General features: G+C 45.0%; 1 protein-coding gene across 5 annotated transcripts in view; it reads right to left on the reverse strand.

Annotated features, from left to right (window-relative positions):
* The window catches only part of Dlgap2 (DLG associated protein 2), a 545,299-nt gene that overhangs the window by 518,289 nt on the left and 4,781 nt on the right, over nucleotides 1-22,229 (reverse strand). Inside the window, exons 1-2 of one of the 5 annotated variants that reach the window (XM_069998335.1) lie at nucleotides 8,409-8,490; nucleotides 7,294-7,396 (exon numbers count right to left, since the gene is read on the reverse strand). The exons of the other annotated variants lie outside the window; for them this stretch is intronic. The gene's annotated coding sequence lies outside the window, so the exon portion shown is untranslated. Of the gene's footprint in view, nucleotides 1-7,293; nucleotides 7,397-8,408; nucleotides 8,491-22,229 lie in introns of those variants that run through there. 5 annotated transcript variants of the gene reach the window in all.

Here is a 22,229-nt window from a genome sequence, read left to right on the forward strand (position 1 = left end):
TTACCACAGGTCTGTGTGTGTGGGAAAAGACATGGTATACGGGGCCCAGGACTATCCATGGTTTCAGGAGTCAAAAACAGATCAAGGAGAAGGACTGCACATCAGGAATGCTTGGAAACCCAGTTAGCTATTGTTGTCTAAGAATTCTGGGTCTGGGGTACAAGACACATCTCCCCCTCCTCACCCTTGTTTCATACAGTTACCCACAGACCTCAGAAATACAGTCATCACAAATGAAGCAAGAGGACTGGCTCACTGTAACCACAGATGAACTTTTTCTCTTTCCCAGTGATCACAAGAACACCCAAACGAAAGACAGCATGGAGTGCTAGCCTTGCAGATCCTGCAGACAGATGCCACATACACAGCCCAGGAAGGCTGTTCCAGTCAGGAAGGCACCATGCCTGGAAGATGGCAAAGCAAGTCTTACTAAGGTACAACAGGAAAGAAACCCAGAGGAGGTAACAAAGCATAAAGAGCCTCAGAGACGGCACAGACAACAGGCCGGCGACCTCCAGGGAAAACACACTGCCCCCACTGCTAGTGCAGCGTGATTGGGCAGAGCGTGTGGCAGGGCCACAACTACGCTGGGCTCTGAGGTTAGTCACAGGAAGTGCTTAGTCTTTGCTGACTGAAAACCACCCCGCGGAGGGGCCGCGGGGGGGGGGGGTCATCAGTGGTTTGAGTTACCAATGACTTCATCTGAACTGCCAGGACCCTCCGTTAAACACTGGGCCCTAAAACTGTCAGAACCCTGCACTGCTCACCTCAACTGAGTCACAGATGCACCATCACTGTCTGCTCCCATCGGCTGTGATGGGAGGAGGGGGATTCAGTATCTGTGAACAGATAAGTGTCTGTGATCAGGCCAGGCAAGAACTCCTAAAGCCTTCTGTGCTGATACAAACTAGTATATGTGATACATACAATATTTCATATACAAATTAGAGTTGACTACAAAGTATAAACATAACTGCTTGTTTTAATTGTGAGAGATGCTAAGGTCCCCTAAAATGGACTATGTGCCACGAAACTGCAAAAACCACTAGGAAACATTATTATTACAAATTCCAATACATCAGCACAGAAGAAAAAGGAAGTATACCAATCATATCATTCCTAAAATATCTATACCTGTGTTCAAAATAATACTCAACTGTTACAGATGACGGTGATAAGGGAGACTGAGAAATCCTTACCGTGTTGGCTCTCACAACACAAACTACTCTATCATTCAATAATTATACACTCTGTCTTCTTTGTGTACTTCACTGATGTAAAAAATCTATGATATGAATCATACCATTTTAAGTGCACAATTCTGTGGCTTTGAGCATCTTCCCAGTATGCTACTATCACTACCGTTATACACTTCTAATAGTATTTGTAGCAGAGATATTTAGCATACATGCAGGCACACAGAAACACGCCTGTGCATGTGTGCACACACACAGAGATACAAGAAATAAAACAGCAAACCAGACTCAAAACATCAGGGGTTCTCTTTCGGACACAATGAATAGTTAAGTACATGGTCCCGGGAGCAGCACCCAGTCTGGACTCAAAGTCCCAACCCTCCACGGACCAATGCCTATGGCAAAGTTTACACTACTCAGCCTTGGTGTCATTTTCTTGATGGGGAGAGATGAGATGCCTCTCCTGCAGGAGCTGACACAGAGAGGGCTCCAGACATAACTCAGAATACACCAGCTATTCCGCATGGCTCTCTTAGCTGCAGAGCCACGAGCTTCCTGGAGATGCCCAGTGCCTTCAAACGATACCTCAGTGGCTCTCAAGCCAGTCCCAGCTCCTGCCTACTTCCCACCCGCTGTGCACTGTGATGCTCCTACGGCTCAACATGGTCGTGAGTGGGTTGGAAAACTAAGCAGTCGCTCTCCTGGCTTTGTTTTATAACTCCTCACATCTAAGAGCCTTATGAAGACTGTTCACCTCATGAGCAGCTGTACACATGTAGTGAGTACTGATGTACCTGGCTCAAAAGGTTGAGACCCAGTCAAGGGTGGAAGAGCAATGAGAAAAAGCAGCAAGCGCTAGTGGCAAAGGGGCCGCATAACCTTGACGTCCTAGCTCTGACCTGCTTTCCATTTCAGAAAAGCCAGTTGAAGTCACTGTATCTCAGGACCCCCTTTGGGGACCTTGCACAGGAAGATATCTACAGCCCTAAAGGCTGGCACATATTTATATCATTTAAGTCAGTTAAGTCAAACAACATGTATTTGGCAAATAGCTATTTTTTTTCCTAGCATAGCAAATCACCAGAAGCAACCTTGGCCAGCATGTGACACCTACACTATAGGAATCACTAAGTGAAGAATTCCGTCACTTTACAACAGGCCTACCTCGTGTCTTCCGCATACCACAGGCATATAAAAGATTATCTAGCTTATAGCACTTAACGCTTATCAATTATCAAACCATTTTAGTCCAAGTGCACCCTTGAAAACTGTGCGACTCACATGGCCGTATTTTTGCAATGGAATTATGTTTGAAATGCACTTGTGGAGCCCAACAAAATGAATACTAGGAAACTGCAGTGTGAGTGGGTACCAAGGGGACATGGGAGACGGAGGGAGGGAGGAAGAGGAGAGAATGAAGTCATAATATTCAAGGTGTACCCTATGAAAGTCAACAAATTGAGGGGAGGGGCAGGAGGGAAGGGAAGATATAAATCCTTTTTGTTATAATACTGAAATTAAAGCAAGGTGTGTCTGTGGCTCACTTCTATAATCTTAGTTACCCAGGAAGCTAAAACCTGAAAAGTAGAGGTTTGAAGTCAGCCCAGGAAGGAAAGTCTTCAAGATTTCATTTTTGGTTAACTAGCAAAATGCTAGATTAGAGGTGTGGCTCAAGTGTCAGAGTGCTAGCTACAAGGGAGAAAACTGAACAAGAACAATGAGACCTTGAGTATTTAAGCCCCAGTAACTGATGCACAAGAATAAAAAACATGAAAGCAAGAGAGAGAAGGGGGAGAGGGGGAGAGAGGGAAAAGGGAGAGGGAAGGAAGGAAGGAAGGAAGGAAGAAAAGAAGGGAGGGAGGAAGGGAAGGAGGAAGGGAGGGAGGGAGGGGAAGGGGAAGAAGAGGGTAGATAGGGAAGGGAAGAAGGGAAGGGGAAATGAAAGAGAAGGGAAGGGGAAAGGAAAAAGGAGGGGAAAGAAAAGAGGAAGGGAAAGAGGAAAGAGGAAGGGGGGAAGGGGAAAGGAAAGAAGGCTGGTTGAAATCACCAAGGTATACAATAAGCATTTATGTACATTTTGGTCTCATATATTTCCAGGCAAATGGATTCTTCCAGACGAAGAAAAGAAAATCTCTGAGTAAGGTTTTTGGAAAGATGGTAATAGAAGTGATTTCTCTAAATTGGACCTGGAATGAACGTGTGTGCCACAGCTGTCTACCTATCTGCCTGTCTATCTGCTACTCTGTGACCTCTACCTGTGACTGCCTGGCATAGTGAAGCGACATGGGTGGCAGATTCACACAGCCAGATGAACCCTGGAGCTCCACTCTGGCAGAACACTACACCATATGCATACAGGAATCATGACTCAGTACCTCACCAACACAGTTAAGCTGAAAAACTAAATCTGTTTATAGATTAGGAAACATAAGACGCAAATATACCATTGACAAACTAGGTTTTTGAAATGAAGCTTTCCAATTAAAGGCTGGGAAGTATAGTCCATATGGCAAAACTCCAAGTATTCCAAACACCACAGCATTTACTTTGTTATGGGATCATTTTTGTGTCATTCTAAATAGCATTTAAAATAACAAATCATTTCTTCATGTGTCTATTGGCCATCCTTCTTTCCTCTTCAGAGAAGTTTCTCTGTAAGTCTTTAGCCCACTTATTTATTGGGCAGTTGTTTCTTTGGTGGTTTGTTGTTAGGGGATTTAATTTTTTGAGTTCCAGGTATATTTTAGATATGAGACCCTTGTCCGTTGTATGGCTAGTGAAGATCTTCTCCCAATCCATGGGCTTTCTATTGATCTTGCTAGCTATGTCCTTTGCTATGCAGAAGCTCTGCAATTTCATGCAATCCCATTTGTCCAACCTTTCTTTGATTTGTTGTGTTTCTGGGTCTCTATTAAGAAAATTTGAGCCTGTGCCAAGGAGACCTAGGGTTTCTCCTATTCCATCCTGTAATGGTTTCAGAGTGTCTGCTTTGACTCCGAGGTCTTTGATCCATTTGGAGTTGATTCTGGTGCAGGGTGATATATAAGGATATAGCTTTAGTTTTCTACAAGTGATTAGCCAATTTTGCCAGCACCATTTACTGAAGAGGCTGTCTTTCTTCCATTCTATTTTTTTAGCTCCCTTTTCGAAGATTAGATAGCTATATGTCTATAGGTTCATTTCTGGGTTTTCAATTCTATACCATTGGTCCTGATGTATGTTCTTGTGCTTCTAAACCTCTCTAGCCATAAAAGAAATGCAAATCAAAACAACATTGAAATACCACCTCACCCCAGTTAGAATGGCTATAATCAAGAACTCTAATAACAACAGATGCTGGAGGGGATGTGGACAGAAGGGAACCCTACTGCATTGTTGGTGAGAGTATAAACTTGTTCATCCACTTTGGAAAGTAGTATGAAGGGTCCTAAAAAGATTCCACATAGAGCTCCCCTATGACCCAGCAATCCCACTTTGGGGCATTTACCCAAAGGATCACAAACAAGAACATACTAAAGCTACCAGCACAACTATGTTTATTGTAGCATTATTTACCATAGCTAAGATATGGAACCAACCCAGATGCCCCTCAGTAGATGAATGGATCAAGAAAATGTGGTATATATATCTATATACACAATGGAATTCCATGCCTCTATCAGAAAGAATGACATTGCCCCCGTTTGTTAGGAAATGGAAAGACTTGGAAAAAATTATATTAAGTGAAGTAAGCCAGGCTCAAAGAAACATAGGTCCCATGGTTTTCCTTATTTGCAATAACTAGTATATGTCTGAGACAAGCAGAAAAGGCCATATAAGTTGATATTAGGTGAAATGAACCCCAAGATAAGGACTCAAATGTTTTATTTCTTTCTTGTGATTGCTTCTAACATATTTATAAGATGATTTCTTTGTTGCTTTGTATGTCCCTCCCCCACAGTGTAACTCCTGCTTACACTGTAGTTGATATTGGTATAATGTGTGGAGGGGAAGGGCAAAAACAAATCTTTTAAATAGGGATACAGGTGGACCCATTGTAACAATGAGATGTACAAGTCGCTATGTCAGAAAAATGAACTTTACAACTTTGGCAGGGCACAGGGGCAAGGGGTAGGGGGAGATGGGAAGAGATGGGAAGGGGAAACAAAGGAGGAGGCAACAATGCTTGATAAGAAATGCACTCATTACCTTGCCCTGCAATTGTAACCCCTCTGTACAGTATTTTCACAATAAAAAACAATTCACAAAGTTTAAAAAAAAAAAACAAACCACGACTCCTAGACAGGCACCAGTGGCTCACACCTGGAATCCTAGCTACTCAGCAGTCTGAGATCTGAGGATGGGAGATTCAAACAAACCCAGACAGAAGTCCAACAGCCAGTAAAGCATTTCAAATGGGTTTGTTCCTCCTCATTGGAATTACTGACATGTTAAAAAAAAAAAACACTTGCTTCATTTATTTAAATGCACCCAACAGTTTCTATGGGTTGTAGCAGAGCACACTGTGTCCACATGCACCCAACAGTCTCTATGCGGCTGTAGCACACTGTCCACATGCACCCAACAGTCTCTATGGGGCTGTAGCACACTGTGTCACATGCACCCAACAGTCTCTATGCGGCTGTAGCACACTGTGTCACATGCACCCAACAGTCTCTATGCGGCTGTAGCACACTGTGTCACATGCACCCAACAGTCTCTATGGGGCTGTAGCACACTGTGTCACATGCACCCAACAGTCTCTATGCGGCTGTAGCACACTGTCCACATGCACCCAACAGTCTCTATGCGGCTGTAGCACACTGTCCACATGCACCCAACAGTCTCTATGCGGCTGTAGCACACTGTCCACATGCACCCAACAGTCTCTATGCGGCTGTAGCACACTGTGTCACATGCACCCAACAGTCTCTATGCGGCTGTAGCACACTGTGTCACATGCACCCAACAGTCTCTATGGGGCTGTAGCACAATGTGTCACATGCACCCAACAGTCTCTATGCGGCTGTAGCACACTGTCCACATGCACCCAACAGTCTCTATGGGGCTATAGCACACTGTCCACATGCACCCAACAGTCTCTATGCGGCTGTAGCACACTGTGTCACATGCACCCAACAGTCTCTATGCGGCTGTAGCACACTGTCCACATGCACCCAACAGTCTCTATGCAGCTGTAGCACACTGTGTCACAAGCACCCAACAGTCTCTATGGGGCTGTAGCACACTGTGTCACATGCACCCAACAGTCTCTATGCGGCTGTAGCACACTGTGTCCACATGCACCCAACAGTCTATATGTGGCTATAGCAGAGCACACTGGTTCAAAGCCAGCCTGGGAAGGAAAGGCCATGAGATTCTTATCTCCAATAAACCACTCAGGAAAAAAAAAACCAGAAGTGGAGCTGTGGCTCAAGTGGTAGAGCGCTCACCTTGAGCTGAAGAGCTGAGGGATAGCGCCCAGGCCCAGAGTTCAAGCCCCACAACCAACAACAACAACAACAACAACAAAATCTAAGGAGTTAAAAGCTAGGGAAGAAAGCAGAAACAATAGTCCCATTACACTGAGGAAGGGGACATGGCAAGCAGCTAACAATGTCCCCGGTAGACTGATTTGCAGTGCGGTGTTCACCTGAAGAGGTGACCACAGTCACCTGTGAGGCCAGTTGCATGAGCTGTAGGGGGGGACGCCCACCCTGTGCTCATCTCCAAGCCCAGCTGAGGACCCTCGCCCAGCATGGACTCTAAAGAAAGGGTGTTGCAGGCTTCCTGCCATCATAAACAGACCCTCTAGTCTGGAGGCTGCTGATGGGAGTAAAGGGAGCATATGGGAGACGTAAAGTCGTCTATTTTATTCTATCACTTATTTATGCTGTGGTAGTAGGGTCTGAACACAGGGCTTCATGCTTCCTCAGCTGGCTTGGTTGGTTGGTACTCTCCTACTTGAGCCACATCTCCAGCCCACCTTTTTGATGACATATCATGGAATTTTCTTCCCAAGCAGCCTTAGAATCACACCCTCTGGATTTCAGCTTCCTGAACAGCTGTGCCACTGACGCGTGCTGACACCCTTATTTTTAAAAGTGGCACTACTCACCTTGGGGTAAGAATGACAGAGCAAGGCACTACTGCCTTCTGTTGTGATTCTTTCCATGTATATATAAGACTGGATTTGTCTTTGATTTCTTATACAAACAAGCCTGAGAAACAGTAATAGGGAAGCAAGAATTAGGCTTTATCCTCTACCCAGGAAGGGAAGTCTTAACTTCAAAGATAAAGAAAGCCTAAGTGAAGCTCTTCTAGGAGGAGGAGGTGATGCGAGCGTGAGGCAAGGGTGCTTGGGGACCGCGTCCTTCCCGTCCCACTCCTCCTGTGCACAGGGCCTCTTGGCAGGGAGCAGAACACCGGTCCCCTGAGCAGCTGTACCACCCTCAAGGCCCTGGAGCCTGGGGCCTCGTCTGCCGACCAGGCTGGCCATGGCATTCACAGAGCTGGGGATGGAAGGCACCATTTATGCAGCATGTAGCACTGGGCCTGTATACCTGCTTAGGAAATGGAATGGCATTTGGAAATAACTCATCCCAAGGTAAAGGGAACCAGAGAAACTTTGGCTGAACAATTAAACCCAAAAAGTACATAAGAAAAGAAACCGATGTTTAGAATTGATGGTAAGTGTTGACAATATCTAATCCATTCCATCTACTTGCAGACTGGGAACCAAAGCCCAGAAATGAGGCTAACTTGACATAATGAGTTTTTTGGGGGGAAGATGCCATCCTAAAAGGAAATGTGAATGTCAGTGTATATATTAAATCAGCCTTCCACACTCTAATTGAAGAGTGTGCTTCAGTAAAGTAGCCACTTCCTGAAAAACACAAGTGAACATAATCATCAGGTAGGAAAGCTGTGTGGACTGTGCAGAGGACTTTCATGAGGCTCAGAGGTCTGTCACAGAAGGCACACTTCATGGGCAGTGGACACTTGGCTAGGCAGCATATATCCTTGATATATCCTGAGAGTGCGAGAGTGCACGCAGGGAAGGAAGAATGTCAAACCCATGAGCATGTAGATGCCAGACTAGCATGTAATACTGAGATGAACTTGCAGCAGTGAAGGGACCCTGTCAGCAAGACTGACACCTTACCCCAATGCTACAGAGGACACAGAATTCAGAAAATCCTGAAAGTGCCCAGGGCTGGGAAGGTGGCTTACCTTGTAGAGTGCTTGCCTGGCATGCTTGAAGCCCTGGATTCAATTCCTCAGCACCACATAGACAGAAAAAGCCAGAAGTGGCACTGTGGCTCAAGTGATAGAGTACCAGCCTTGAGCAAAAGAAGCTCAGGGACAGTGGCCAGGCCCTGAGTTCAAGCCAAAGGAAAGGAACGGGAAGGGAAGGGAAGGGAAGGGAAGGGAAGGGAAGGGAAGGGAAGGGAAGGGAAAGGGAAGGGAAAGGGAAGGGAAAGGGAAGGGAAAGGGAAGGGAAAGGGAAGGGAAAGGGAAGGGAAAGGGAAGGGAAAGGGAAGGGAAAGGGAAGGGAAAGGGAAGGGAAAGGGAAGGGAAAGGGAAGGGAAGGGAAGGGAAGGGAAGGGAAGGGAAGGGAAGGGAAGGGAAGGGAAGGGAAGGGAAGGGGGGAGAGAGAAAGAGGGGGAGGGAAGGGAAGGGAGGGAGGGAGGGAGGGAGGAAGGAAGGAAGGAAGGAAGGAAGGAAGGAAGGAAGGCAGGAAGGAAGGAAGAGAAGGGAAGAGAAGGGAAGAGAAGGGAAGGGAAGGGAAGGGAAGGAAGGAGGGAAGGAAGGAAGGGAAGGAAGGAAGGGAGGGAGGGAAGGAAGGAAGGGAAGGAGGGAGAGAGAGAGAGAGCATGTTTAAATTAACCTATGTTTAGGTTGAATGGGTAACTCTAATGTCAAAATCTGGATTTCTAATGTAAATTGCAAGTCAGAGTCAAAATAGAGCCATAGCTGGGCACCAGTGGCTCCTGGCTATAACTCTAGATATGCAGAAGGCTGAGACTAGACTGAAGATAGTTTGAAGCAAGCCTGGGGGGAGGGGGAAGTCCTCAAGACTAACCAGCAAAATTCCAGGCTGGAGATATGGCTCAAGCGGTAGAGTACTAGCATTGTGAGAAAAAAATGCCACATGCACTTACCCTGAGTTCAAATCCTGGCAGTGGCTAAAAAAATGCATAAAATCACCTTCAGGTTTCATCATAAGATACAAGGTACACAAGTCCATCTCTACAAAGTCTCATTATGTATTTGTAAATATCCAAAAATCTGACCCCAAAAATCTGAAATTTAAAATGCCTCTGTCCAAGCATTTTGGAAGAGTTGCTCAATATGTAGTAGCAGTTCAAATCTGTTAAATAACAAAATAGTCAGGATCAACAAAATAAAAAAATACCCTGTCTTTCATAGGGGCTTCTGGATCTAGACAAAAACATTTGGAAAGTAAAATTAGCTTCGTCATGAGCAAGGGACCATCCAGATTCCCTCATACAGTTTCTCCTACCTTGAAAAGCCTTGTCACAGTATCTACTTGTTACAAGACACAGAAAGAGAGACTGCCCACTTAAGCACAGAGTAAGCACACTCAGAGGACAGGCCCTGTGTCCTGCTGCCCTCCCACAACTTCCTGACCAGCACCCTGGCAGCAGCAACTCAGCCTCCACATATGTCACAGACAAAAATAACTGAGTCCCTCACCAGGGGCAGTGCCTCAAGCCTGCAATTCTAGCTGATCAGGAGGCACAGATCAAGAGATCATAGTTCAAAGCCGATCTGGTCAAAAACAAATTGGTGGGCCTCCATCTCAACCAATGGTTGGACACAGTGGTACATGTCTGTCACCGCAGCTAGAGGGAAAGCACACTGGCTGGGCCCTCTGGCTCACACCCATCATCCAGGGTGATCTCATTCCAGGCCAGCACAGCATAAATTGAGACCTTACTGAAAAAATAACCAATTCAAAAAGGGGCTAAAAACCTGGCTCCGTTGGTAGAGCACCACCTACCAAGAGTGAGGCCCCGAGTGCAATCCCTATAATAGATAGAGCAACTGGGGCTGAGGCTTCACAGCCACGTCCACATACCCTCATTCACAAAAGCATGAAAGGAATGGAAGGTGTACTCCAGGAAGCCTGGTCCACATGCCCGGCACAGGCTCAACACACCAAGTACAGACTAAGCCCTGAATTGCTCAGCAACCACCATGCTGTGCACTGGGGAATCAGATGGGTTCCTGAACAGCTTCACCACCCAATTTCACTACCCAAATTCTGCTGAAATTACAAATCCAAAAAAGGAAAATGAAAGACACATGACCTTTAGATCACAGCCATCTGAGCTCAGATGCAGAACTGTGCAACTCCCAACCCCTCCTCCTCCTGAGGGCCCTGGCAGTGACTCAGTGCAGCGGCCTAACTGCTGGAGCAGGTACAACGTGGCAAAGAACACAACAGGTGTCAGGAGAAGAGCAACCGCAACAAGGCGCTGTTCTCTGGACTCTGGTGAGAATCTTACCAGCCAGATGGTGCAGACAATCTACAAAGCAGCCTTCCTTAAAACATGGTGAAATACATCAAGTGTCAGGAAACCATGACAGAAGCTATTTTCCCAAGAAACCTCATAATATGAGGCTTAGTATGCTTTCATAAATCTAGCTAATCATTATAGGACAACATGTTTAACAGGATAGGAATTTTTAAGTACAAGCTGTTATACTTTAATAATTGCTAAAGTGGACCAACAAATAAAGAAATGGCTAGAATTGGAGGGAAGAAAGAATTTATAGGATTAAGTGCAAGAAAGAAAGGGGCTGTGATTTAAACGGAAAAAGAAAATAGATCAGTAAAGAAATATACTACAAGACACAAGTTGGGCTGGGATGTAGCTCCATGGCAAAGCGCTTGCCTAGCAAGTGCAACGTCCTGGGTTCGATCCCCAGTACCAAAAAAGAAAAGACAAAAAAAAATACAGTTTAAAAAAAAAAAAACAAAAAAGACACAAGTTGATGAAGAATATTCCAAAGCCAAGTACAGTCCAAAGCCGAACTATGCAAAAAAGTGAATGGAATTCTACTTGAAAGAACAACCCATGTGTGCTGGAACACACTCAGAAGGCATCAGAAGGCCAGCCCAGACACAAAGCAAGAAATCTTATTTGAAGTATAACTAAAAAGCAGAATGGGACAGAAGCACAGTCCAAGTCATAGAGTCTTTGCCTAGCAAGTACAAGGGCCTACATACTCCAGAAGAAGAGGGGAGGGAATGAGAGAGGAGGACAGGGGAGGGAAGGAGGGCAGGAGGGGGGAGGGGAGAAGAGGAGGAGGGAAGTGGAAGGGAGGAAGGGAGGGGGGAAGGGGAAGGGAAGAGGGAAGAGGAGGGGAGGGGAGGGGGGAAGGGGAAGGCAGGTTATAAAGGGCCCAGTGGCAGGAAATAATGTAACAGGTATATGGAACCACACAGAGAACATCCACAGAGCAAATGTCCCGTAAAGATGCATAATAAGCCCTAGGAAAGAGGAAAATTTGCAGAAAGCCTTGAGATCCAGAAAGGAGAATTCTGGATGTGACAAAAGGCAACAGAGAACAGTGTGCAGAGAAGTGACATGATAAAAATGGCTTCAGAGATTACCCAGCAGCTGTGTGTAGGATGGTTTCAAGCTGAGGGAGACTGGAGGCGGGAGATCTGCTAAAAGAATGTTCTCCTAATTCAAGCACGGCGTGAGGAGGTGTGGTCGGCACATAGCCTGGGCAAAGAGGAAGGGGCCTGTCCTCAGTTTCCCCACCTATAAAACGTGGGTTTGACCACATAAGAGGCTGACTTGGGAACTTTCTGGCTCAAAAAACTTGTTTGGGGGGGGGCAGTGCTGGGTAGGATCTACTAGTGAGCTACGTGTGAATAGCAAATTGGGAACAAAAAACAGTAAATCCCACCTTTTACGTCAAACACCAAGGTCTACTTGGGAAAAGTAAAGTTTATACATTTTTGATACATCTTAAAATCTTCTCAGATAGACAAAATTCCACCCAGACTAAATAAGAATGAACAGGAGAACATTCCCAAGTAGTCAGCAGATGAGAGCCACCCTGCACCCCTCCCCACTAGCACAGCACTGCCCAGAGCAGTTCCTCAACTGTGTGAATCCAGCAGCCTCTCCCGACATCTCACAGCATCACCCACGACAGACATTGCTCATGCTCAGGGCCCTCAATGCTCATTCTACACACACACACACACACACACACACACACACACACTCACAAGCACACACTCACACACACGCACGCGCACACACACGCTCACACACCCTTCTTACTTTCGCTACAATCTGTTTAATAATTATCAACCTATTCCAAAGTGACAGAGGGTACTACAACTACTGTTCTGAGTTACACTCACTTCACTAAAGGCATCAGCACCCACAGAGAGCGGTGAATGGCACGAACTCCAGACACTACGGCTGTGCTCCTGGGCCCACCCTGCCCAGGAGCCATCAACACCAGGTCTCCACTACCTGACACGATAACCGCCACTCCAAGTACCCTGACACTGGCCACACACCACAGCCCCGACAAGCTGTAGCAGGCAGCCTGTTGACTTTGTAGATTTTGTTTTAAATACCTTAAAGAAAATGATGATTATTTATCTCGTTTTATTATCCTAGAGAAGGCCATACGACTGTTCAAGAGATAGATGGTGTTCCATCTGGTGAGCTGGCACATTTCTCATACCTATGATGTTAGAACAGACGATTTAAAAAAAAAAAATCAAAGAAGTTTCTAGGCCGGCCCCCAGTATGCCCGCGGGCACGCTTCTCACGCTGTTCTCCTTCTGTGGCTCCCTCCAGTTTCCCCAGGCTCTGTGCTGCCTCTCTGCACCCATCCTGCAGCATGGCCTTCCTAAAGGCCGGTCCAAGGCTCCAGACCAGAAGGGTAACACCACCTGACAGAACTTCACTCAGACCCTCCCCACCGTGCAGTTAGCAAGCGCAGTTAGGGTGTGGACACTTGCGTTCCTCCTAGTGACTGCTGCCAATTCCCTATGGAAGCAAACACAGAAACAAAACATGGTCATATTTGCTATAGAAGAGCAAGACTTCCTAACTTCCTTGAAATTACTAATGCCATAAACATGAATTGTTAAAGTGTACATTACAGAGTAGCAAGTACTCAGAAAACAGGCACTGCCCTCTCTCCCTGGAGAAGTTATCAGGTCCACATGAGAATGTGCACCCAAGTGGAAATGTCCAGCCATACGCCCAGCCCTTTCAGAAGGGCTCCTCACTCATGAGTGCCAGTGCCTGTTTTCACATTTGCCAGGGAGACATGCTAATACCTGACCCACATATGACAGCCAAGATGCGCTGTCAGTCTGTAATGTGCTTGCTTGTTTAAGGGTGAGATACGGGGTATCCATCTCTAAAACAACTCTAAAAATGTCTAAAAATAACAGTTTGGAATAGGAATAAGCACAAGTGTAGGTAATAGAACAGAACAACATTTAAAAGGACAGCTACCTGTAGGAGCCATTGTGTGTCCCCTCTTAGGAAGCCAGAGTTCAGAGGATCCCAAGCTTAGCGTCCACAAGGAGCCCGATATGCAGTAGCCAGCCAAATGGTCCTCAGTGGACACCACCCAACGTTTCAGGGTGCTTTCTTAGAATACTGACCACCTCTTTTGTCTCCCTTTCTATAAATTTCAAGAGAATCCAAGCCTCCCCCTCCCTAACAGAACCCCCTGCATTCAGCCCAGAAAACAGGGCCCAGAGCTTGATGCAAAAGATCAAGGCTCTTCTGCACTGCCACTCACCTAAGAAGAGCCACCATCCTGAGAGCCCTGCAGGACCACTCCAGGCAGGTGCTCCTGGCCTAACCCCATCCAGGCCCCTTGGCACAGAGCCCCTTTGACAAGAATCTGCTCATGGGCATCGTGCCATTTGCTTCTGAACTTCTTGCCTGACTGGAGAGCTGTGGGGAAAGGGCTTGAAGCATCTGTGTGTGACCTGACCTGGACACTTTTGTACCCCAAGGAGCACAAGGATGAATGAAGAGCAAAAGCATCCACTGTCCATCATCCTGAAGATGGCAAGAGGACTCAGGAATGACCTGAGGCTCAGCTCTTCCTCTTCGCTCTGCAACAGCATCCGACCTAGGTCAGTGACAGGTGGAGGAGGCCAGTGCTGGGGGCGAGGCACAGTGCCCTGCCTGACCAGCCTCCAGGAATCAGGCACCTGAACTGTGGAGTGAGATCTATCCTGATGCCATGTATCAAGATCGAGGAATTGGCCCTCTTCTCCCCGACAGCAAATGAATAGTATTTTAGTAAGAAAAAATGATGAGGGGTTGGGACACATAGGGGAGAAAGATGGAGGGGTGACATTGACCAAAAATGCACTGTACTCATAAAATGAATGGAACTGAAATAAACTGAATTGAAACCCTCAGCTCAACTACTTAAAGGTAAGTTCAAAAAAAGAAAAAAATAGTCCTGAAAAAAGTCAGATGGGACAGAATAAAATTGATTATAAGGAACAAGAAAGACCCAAGGACTGAGGAGAGACCAGGCCTCCCAAAGGCCTTCTGTGATACCCTAAAAGAAGACACCAGGGATGGCGGAGAAGGCCACAGGCCAGCTGGGCTCCGGGGCAAACTGCCCCAGGGACGTCAAGCAGCAGAGTCCAGCAACTGGCAGGAGTCGCCTGAGATCCGTATGCCCAGGGACACCTGTTTGCTGGCAGGAGAGAGGGGGGAGATGCCCAACCTCCATCTCTCAGGGCACCTTCCTGGGTGGGAGAGCTGGGCCTAGAAAGGGTATTTCAGAACAGATTTATTTTCACACTGGACATTTTTCAGAAGCTAAATTTAGCTATCTCAAATTCTTTAAAAATGCTATCCCATTAAGTCTTTTAAAAGAGGAAGTCTACATCTCATTAAGAGAACAGAACGTGGCGTTCTCTGATCAGCCAGGGTAGAAGAGGACTGGGCTGCTAGGTGTACACACTGGGCAGATGCAGACAACGCAGCCAGAACCTGGTCCTTCAACCCAGTCAGCTTGGAAATCCAGTGTCACATGTGCATGGCTATTAACAAACCTGCTTGACAGTTCAGAAAAAGTAGCATTTAAATTCACCTCCTTTCTACTATTCTCTAGTAATCTGGACCGTTCTCAAATGCTTATTGAGAAAAATACTAACCCTTTTATTACTGCCTGCTTGGATTCTTCACCCATTTTACACAAACAAGAAGGATATTAATCACAGATTAATAACAAAAAAATCTCATAAAGTAACAATGTTGAGCACTGAGGTAATTCTGACTTACTGCATACTGAAATATTAAATCAATTAAAATTGTCAAGAAATATCTTGAAAATATGGTCATAGTCTTAGAAAATGAGATAAAAATAAAAACAGAATAATTGTCAATTTTGGTTTAAAAACAAGGTGGCTGAAAAGAAATACAACAAGAAATAGACTTTCTAGATCACGGAATTCTTGCTGACAGTACCAAATTATTGGTGAGTGCTAACACATTAGTTTATGCTTCCCTATAATTTCTGAATATTTAGAAATTATATAATCAGAAAAAAATTATGTGAAAAGCCCAACTGTTCTCCAATTTCTCTCTCAGATAAGAGAGAAAATAAAATACATCCTAAGAGAGGAGTCTGGAAAAGTGAACCACATAACAGAAGTTAGCAGAAAGAAAAGATCTAGTACCAAGGAAATACATTATCAAGTCATACAATAAAATACTGACCTCTGGAGTTTACCTATTCTTGTTCCCTTGGAAAATACTGGATTCATTTCTAAGAACAACCTATACCTATTACAGAGTAAAAGACTTAAAAAGAACAGAGCAAATACCTATAGGCCAAACCAAAAGAATAAACTAGACACACTTCAGATAATTGATACCTTAAGGCAATATTAGTTATAAGGTAAAATTCTCCTAACACTGAAGATCTGGATTTTACCTGATGCACATTCAAGTATTCTTTTAAACATGCTGCAATCAGTTGTAAGATAACACTAGATATGTGTTTTGAGCATCTGCTGTGGTTTGGACGCCAAGGCTTTGCTGTGAAGCAGCAGCAGCAGGGACAGGTGCCCTCCTGTTTCAGGGTGCCACTGCAAGTTACCTGGCCCATGTCTGGCCTGGTGAGCTCACCTCTCTCCACCCAGGGCCTGCACTTCTGAATGGAATAAGCCTGTGGTGAGCTGAACCAGCTCTGCAGCTCAGTGGTAGATAGGGCAAGGCAGAGATGGAGAGCTGCTGATGGGTTTCATCCTGCAGCGGAGATTAGCTTCTCCTCAGTCTACCCCTGGCCTGAGGCCTTCCAAAGTGTTTCACTGCTCCTTTGTTAACCAGAGAACCGTAGTGCGACACAACTAGTGGATTCAATTGTGCAGCTAACACAAATAACCAAAAAACCATGAAATGGTTACAATGGACTGATAGATTTCCATAGGTTCCTGTTTGCTTTGCACTATCATTGTAATCCTTTTACAATAATACACATAAGTGTCTGGCAAGATTCCATTAAGCTAGAAATCATAATATGCCGTAGGTATGTGTAAATTCAGAGCAGTGGTCTGGAGCTGTGGAGGACACCAGCCATGCCCCTAAGGTCTGTGAGGGCCAGCTTTCCCAAGACTCTCTTCTGACAGGCTCTGGGGGGACCAGGAAAAGCTCAGCAAGTTAAGATTAAACTGAGCCCCAGCTGCCCAACTATGAGCAGAACCGGGCATGGATGCGATGAGATGTGAGGCAATGGCTTCTGGGGCACTGCCGAAAGCTTCGTCACAGAGAAGATGAGACAGAAAGGTTTCCTAGCCGCGACGGTGAGCAAACCCTGCCGCGCTCATTGCCACGTGTGATGCTGAGGAAGGCTTGCAGAGGAAGAGCAGAAGGCTAGGCCTCCCACACCATCCTCCAAGCTTTCTCCTCTCTTGTTGGTTGAGGACATATAGATTGTCGATGAAAACCTCCCAGTAAGAGCATGACAACTGGATTTCCAATTATCACCCTCGATGGAGAAAGGAACATGATTCTGAACCCTAACACAGTCAGAGGAACCCTTCACATGGGTGCTGCTCCAGTGGCTTGCAAGGCCTAAAAAGCAAGTTCTTCTGCTACCGGCAGTTACCAGGCCTTCCAGTACACATGATGCCAAGACAGAGGAGGCTGGAGGGGCACCAACAGGAAAACCTGGATCCCAGGTGATAGCTATGCAATCTGACATATTACTGTAGGAGGGGACATATTCTTGTCCAAATCCCTCTTGTGGGACTTTCTGTGTGTGAAGCTAAGGACATTTTGATACAAACAGGTTAAAAAGAATAAAAGAAAAAACTCAAAACCATTACCAACTTAGCTTTCATAGATACAGTTAGATTTCTGTGTTAATTCATCCATTCTGCAAATGTGTACTGCAAGCTTCCTGCTCAGCAATGATTTTGGTGCTTGGAACGTAGCAGTGACAAAAATGAACAAAATCCTCTGCCCAGGGAGCAAGTAAGGATTCCAGCTCTGTCTGTAAGGTAGTCTTCTGAGCTTCACCTGGCCACCTGTGACCTCAGACAGGTTAGCTAGCTTCTCTCCCTCAGTTTGTTCTTCCACTATATGGAGAAAGTGGCATGCTTACCTCACGGCTATTCAAGAACTAAATGAATTAATAAGGGTAACATTTAATTAATGCTCATCAGAATTCCAGCACACAGTAAGAGTCTAATAATACTACTTATTATTAGAGAGCCGTTAAAGCAAATCACACAACACATGAGAAAATAGGGGAAGTGAGTGCAACAAAAGTTGAGAGTGTAACCTTTAGCTGTGTATGATTTTTTTTTTTTTTGGTCAGTCGTGGGGCTTGAACTTGGCCTGGGCACTATCTCTGAGCTCTTCAGCTCAAGGCAAGCACTCTATCACTTGAGTCACAGTGCCACTTCTGGCTTTCTGGTAGTTAATGGAAGATAAGAGTCTCACAGACTTTCCTGCCAAGGCTGGCTTTGAACCATATTCCTCAGATCTCAGCCTCCTGAGTAGCTAGGATTACAGGCATGAGCCACTTGTGGCCAGCTTATGAAAATTTTTTAATTCACCTACACAATAGACTAACCATTTTTAACAGAAAGGTTATATAAAAATTTGTTCAGAAACTTTCAAAATACTATACAAAGAATGTCATAAATTTGTATGTGTGTATGTGTGTTTATGTGGATGCACACGTGCTGGTACTGGGGCCATGGAGCTGTTCCTTAGCTTTTTGCTTAAGGCTAAAACTCAAATTCCTGAGCCACAGCATCACTTCTGGATTTTGGGGACTTAATTGGAAATTAGAGTGTCGCAGATTGTCACTTCCTGTACTGGCTTCAAACCACAGTCCTTAGATATCAGCCTCCAGAGTAACTAAAATCGCAGGTGTGAACCATTGGTATCCAGCTAGACATTATTCTTAAAAAGCCAAATGTGTCATATGAAAGGCAAATAAAGTAGATATATAAATCCACTGATGTGTTTTCAAATTTTATAACCCACTTGTACACATACACACAACTTGTACAGGTATACACAACTTAGAGAGGTAATAAAGATCTGAATAGGGATTCAATGGTTTTATAAGGAAGTCAGTGATATAGATTTACTTATCATTTCAACATCTGTTGAACAGTCTAGTTCCACTTCTGCCCCTTCCTCGGCTATCCACCAAGGACAGGCCCTGGCCCTTGGGCATGAGGCTGCACAGGAATAACATGCCTTTCTCAGTCTGTGCCCTCCTGAATCACAGAGCCGGGACTCTGGGGATGACTTCATCTGGCCCTGGGCCTGGGAAACACACCACAGGGGAATAATGTTCACCTCAATCTGGAAAAATTAGAACGGAGAAAGATCAAACAGAAAAAATTGTTAAGTATGGGCAAACGCAAGGATCCCTGCTGGTGAGTGGTCAAATTACAGGCCAAGGAGCAACAATAAATCATGGGATGAGAGCACAGAGCCAGATACCACAGAAGGGATGTGAGTGACAGAAGAGGAGGGAGACACATCAGGCTAGAGCTGGGGGAATCTCAACATCATGATAAGGGTGATGTAATTCATGCACTCATAGGTAGGCCAGGCCTCCCAGGCTGGGAGTTGAGGATCCTTCTTCACAGACAAGGCAAGCATGACTGCAGCACAGTGTAAATCACACCACATGACAGTACACAGAAAATTTACCCCACTCAGTCTTCTGGGGCCGGGGAGGATTTGCCAAGACAAACATTAAGCTCTAATTGGGTAAAGGAGCACTTCTCCCTGAAGAACGAGAGAGGAAGTAAAACCATCTGGAGACAATGCAATGGTCTCTGATTTATCACGATTTGATTCAGTTATTCCACTGTATGATGGTACAAAAACATACTTCAGATAGCTATTTCATTTTTCTCTTTCAGTACAGTATTCAATAATTCATAATTCATATAAGATACTCAACCTGGCACTATAAAATAGGCTTTGTATTAGATGGCTTCGCCCAATTATAGGCTAATTTGCCTGTCCAGAGAATGTTTAATACAAGATAGGCTAACCTGTAAAATTCATATTAAGATGTATTCAATTCATATTTAACTTTACAGTATTTACAATTAATGTTGAGTTTCCAGGAAGTTACCTCATCGTAAAAGGGTTACTTGTAAATTTAAGGATGGTCTGCTCACTTCAAGAAGACATGGTCACTTACCTTAAGCTAAAACAGGTTCACTGGCTGCTTTGAAACCAACATTAAGAACTTAGGTACATAAAACTCAAGAAAACTGAGTGGTCCACAGGAAATACATCATGAATTCATATGTACTTTAAAACCAAGGTAGAGTAGACCCATCAATGACCCTTAGACATGAAGACCCAGCTTCTGTACATACATGGTTTACCACCTGCTTACATCAATACTAGAAAAAGATTATTGTACCTTATTTATGTGGAGCTTTTTATTTCCTTAAAAGTGCATCACAAGACACAAATGGGGAAAATATATCTGTATTTATTCAACTCCTACATAGTACCTGGCCTCAACTCTTAAATGTAAGATCTACCATGAAATATCTCTTTTATGATTTAGCACTATGGAGAAAAATCACTCACTAAAAATAGTGCTTTTCTCTTCTACAAACAGGTCCTGGCTTAGTGAGGTCTTTGTTTTCATGCAGGCCATCTCCCCAGTGCTGTGAAGTATCTGCAACAACCACAGGTCCCCTATCTTTTCAATAGTATCCCCAGAGCTTTTCCTTCCTCAAAAGACATCTAAAAACTTAGGCAGCATGTCCTATTTTTTTGTTGATTCAATAACTGGGATGTGCCCCTATAACTTCTGCTTCCAATCAGAGCTTACTGATAGAGAGGGTGTACTATTGCCAAACACTGAGTATGGGAGGGGCTTTCTCCAAAGATAGGTGGGATGCGCCCACACTGTACGGCAGCCACACAGGAAATCCTCTGGTCACTCAGGGAACCTCCCTGGAAGGTCAGATGAAAACTATCTTCTGTGCAAGAACTGGCTCCTGACATCCAGTAGGCTGGTTGGCCAGCAGCAGAACTGGAGTGTGTGCTCTTAAGAGCCATGGCTGTTCATGGCCTCTGGGGACAGGATGGAGAACAAACAGGCAAAGGAAACAGTGACCAGTAGCCATTCTTGTGGGTCTACATGGAAGGACAGTTTGAGAAACGCCGAGTTGCCAATGGAGAAGACTTCTGGTTATCAGATGAAGTCAGTGCCCAGAAAGAACAATGGCAGAAGAACAAAAGCCAGTAGTTTACACACAAACTCCAGCTACCTTTTCCAGGATTAATGCAAAATACAAACCAGTTATCTGGCCAGGCAACACGGCTCACACCTGTCACATCTGCTCAGAGGGCAGACATCGGGAAGAGTGTGAACAGCCAGGCGACGCGGCTCACACCTGTCACATCTGCTCAGAGGGCAGACATCGGGAAGAGTGTGAACAGCCAGGCAACACGGCTCACACCTGTCACACCTGCTCAGAGGGCAGACATCGGGAAGAGTGTGAACAGCCAGGCGACCCGGTTCACACCTGTCACACCTGCTCAGAGGGCAGACATCAGGAAGAGTGTGAACATCCAGGCAACACGGCTCACACCTGTCACACCTGCTCAGAGGGCAGACATCAGGAAGAGTGTGAACAGCCAGACAGATGCTGGTGAAACTCTGGCTCAACTACCACCTTAACATAGTGATGTGGAGTCAGGCCAGCCAGGCAAAAACCTCAAGACCCTATTTTTAAAATAAGAGCCTGGGATGCGACTCAAGTCCTAGAGTGTCTGCTTAGCAAGCAGACGTCTTCAGAGGCTCTGAAGCTCAAACTCCAGTTTGAACTGGCCTTTAAAAAGATACAGAAAGTGCTCTATTCTCTGCTACTGCTCTAAAGTCCTGGAAAGGAGAAGCAACCAGGAACAGCTTTGGAAGTTGCACTGGAATCCCAGCATGGTGCAGCCTGGAGCCTGGCCGGGCTCCTGAAGATTGGAATGCTTTTGTCATGAACGCGCATCAATTGCCATGCTCAGGTTGGTACACAGAGTACCTAGAAACAAACGAACACATTTAGATGATGGTAATGAGCCAGGATGCTAATATTATGAAAACTAACCACTAGGTAAAAGCATGGTTGATTAAGAGTAATTTTAACTGCCTGAAATGTTTTGCCCACTAACTTCCTGTGTGGTAGGCTCTAATTCTTTTATAGCCAACATGCTGCAATGCTCTAAATACAAGTCCCATCTGGATAAAATGATGAATCATGGTTATTTTTATGATAGCCAATGAATGACCAGACATATCCATTCTAAAGGTCAATAAATAATATATTTAATTAGCTTCTTGTAGGATCTATGATCAAACTGTACATTACACACCTTAACAACTGAAATGAACTTTTTCCTCAAATAATTAGAGAAGAATTATATCAGTTCTCCAATTTCATCCTTATAGAGGACAATGTGTTAAAAGCAGAAACAACAAACCCTCTAAGGAGCAAAATATTAC

Source organism: Dipodomys merriami, unplaced genomic scaffold (genome assembly GCF_024711535.1).
Source record: "Dipodomys merriami isolate MVZ:Mamm:240054 unplaced genomic scaffold, mDipMer1.0.p SCAF_511, whole genome shotgun sequence".
Lineage (NCBI taxonomy): Eukaryota > Metazoa > Chordata > Mammalia > Rodentia > Heteromyidae > Dipodomys > Dipodomys merriami.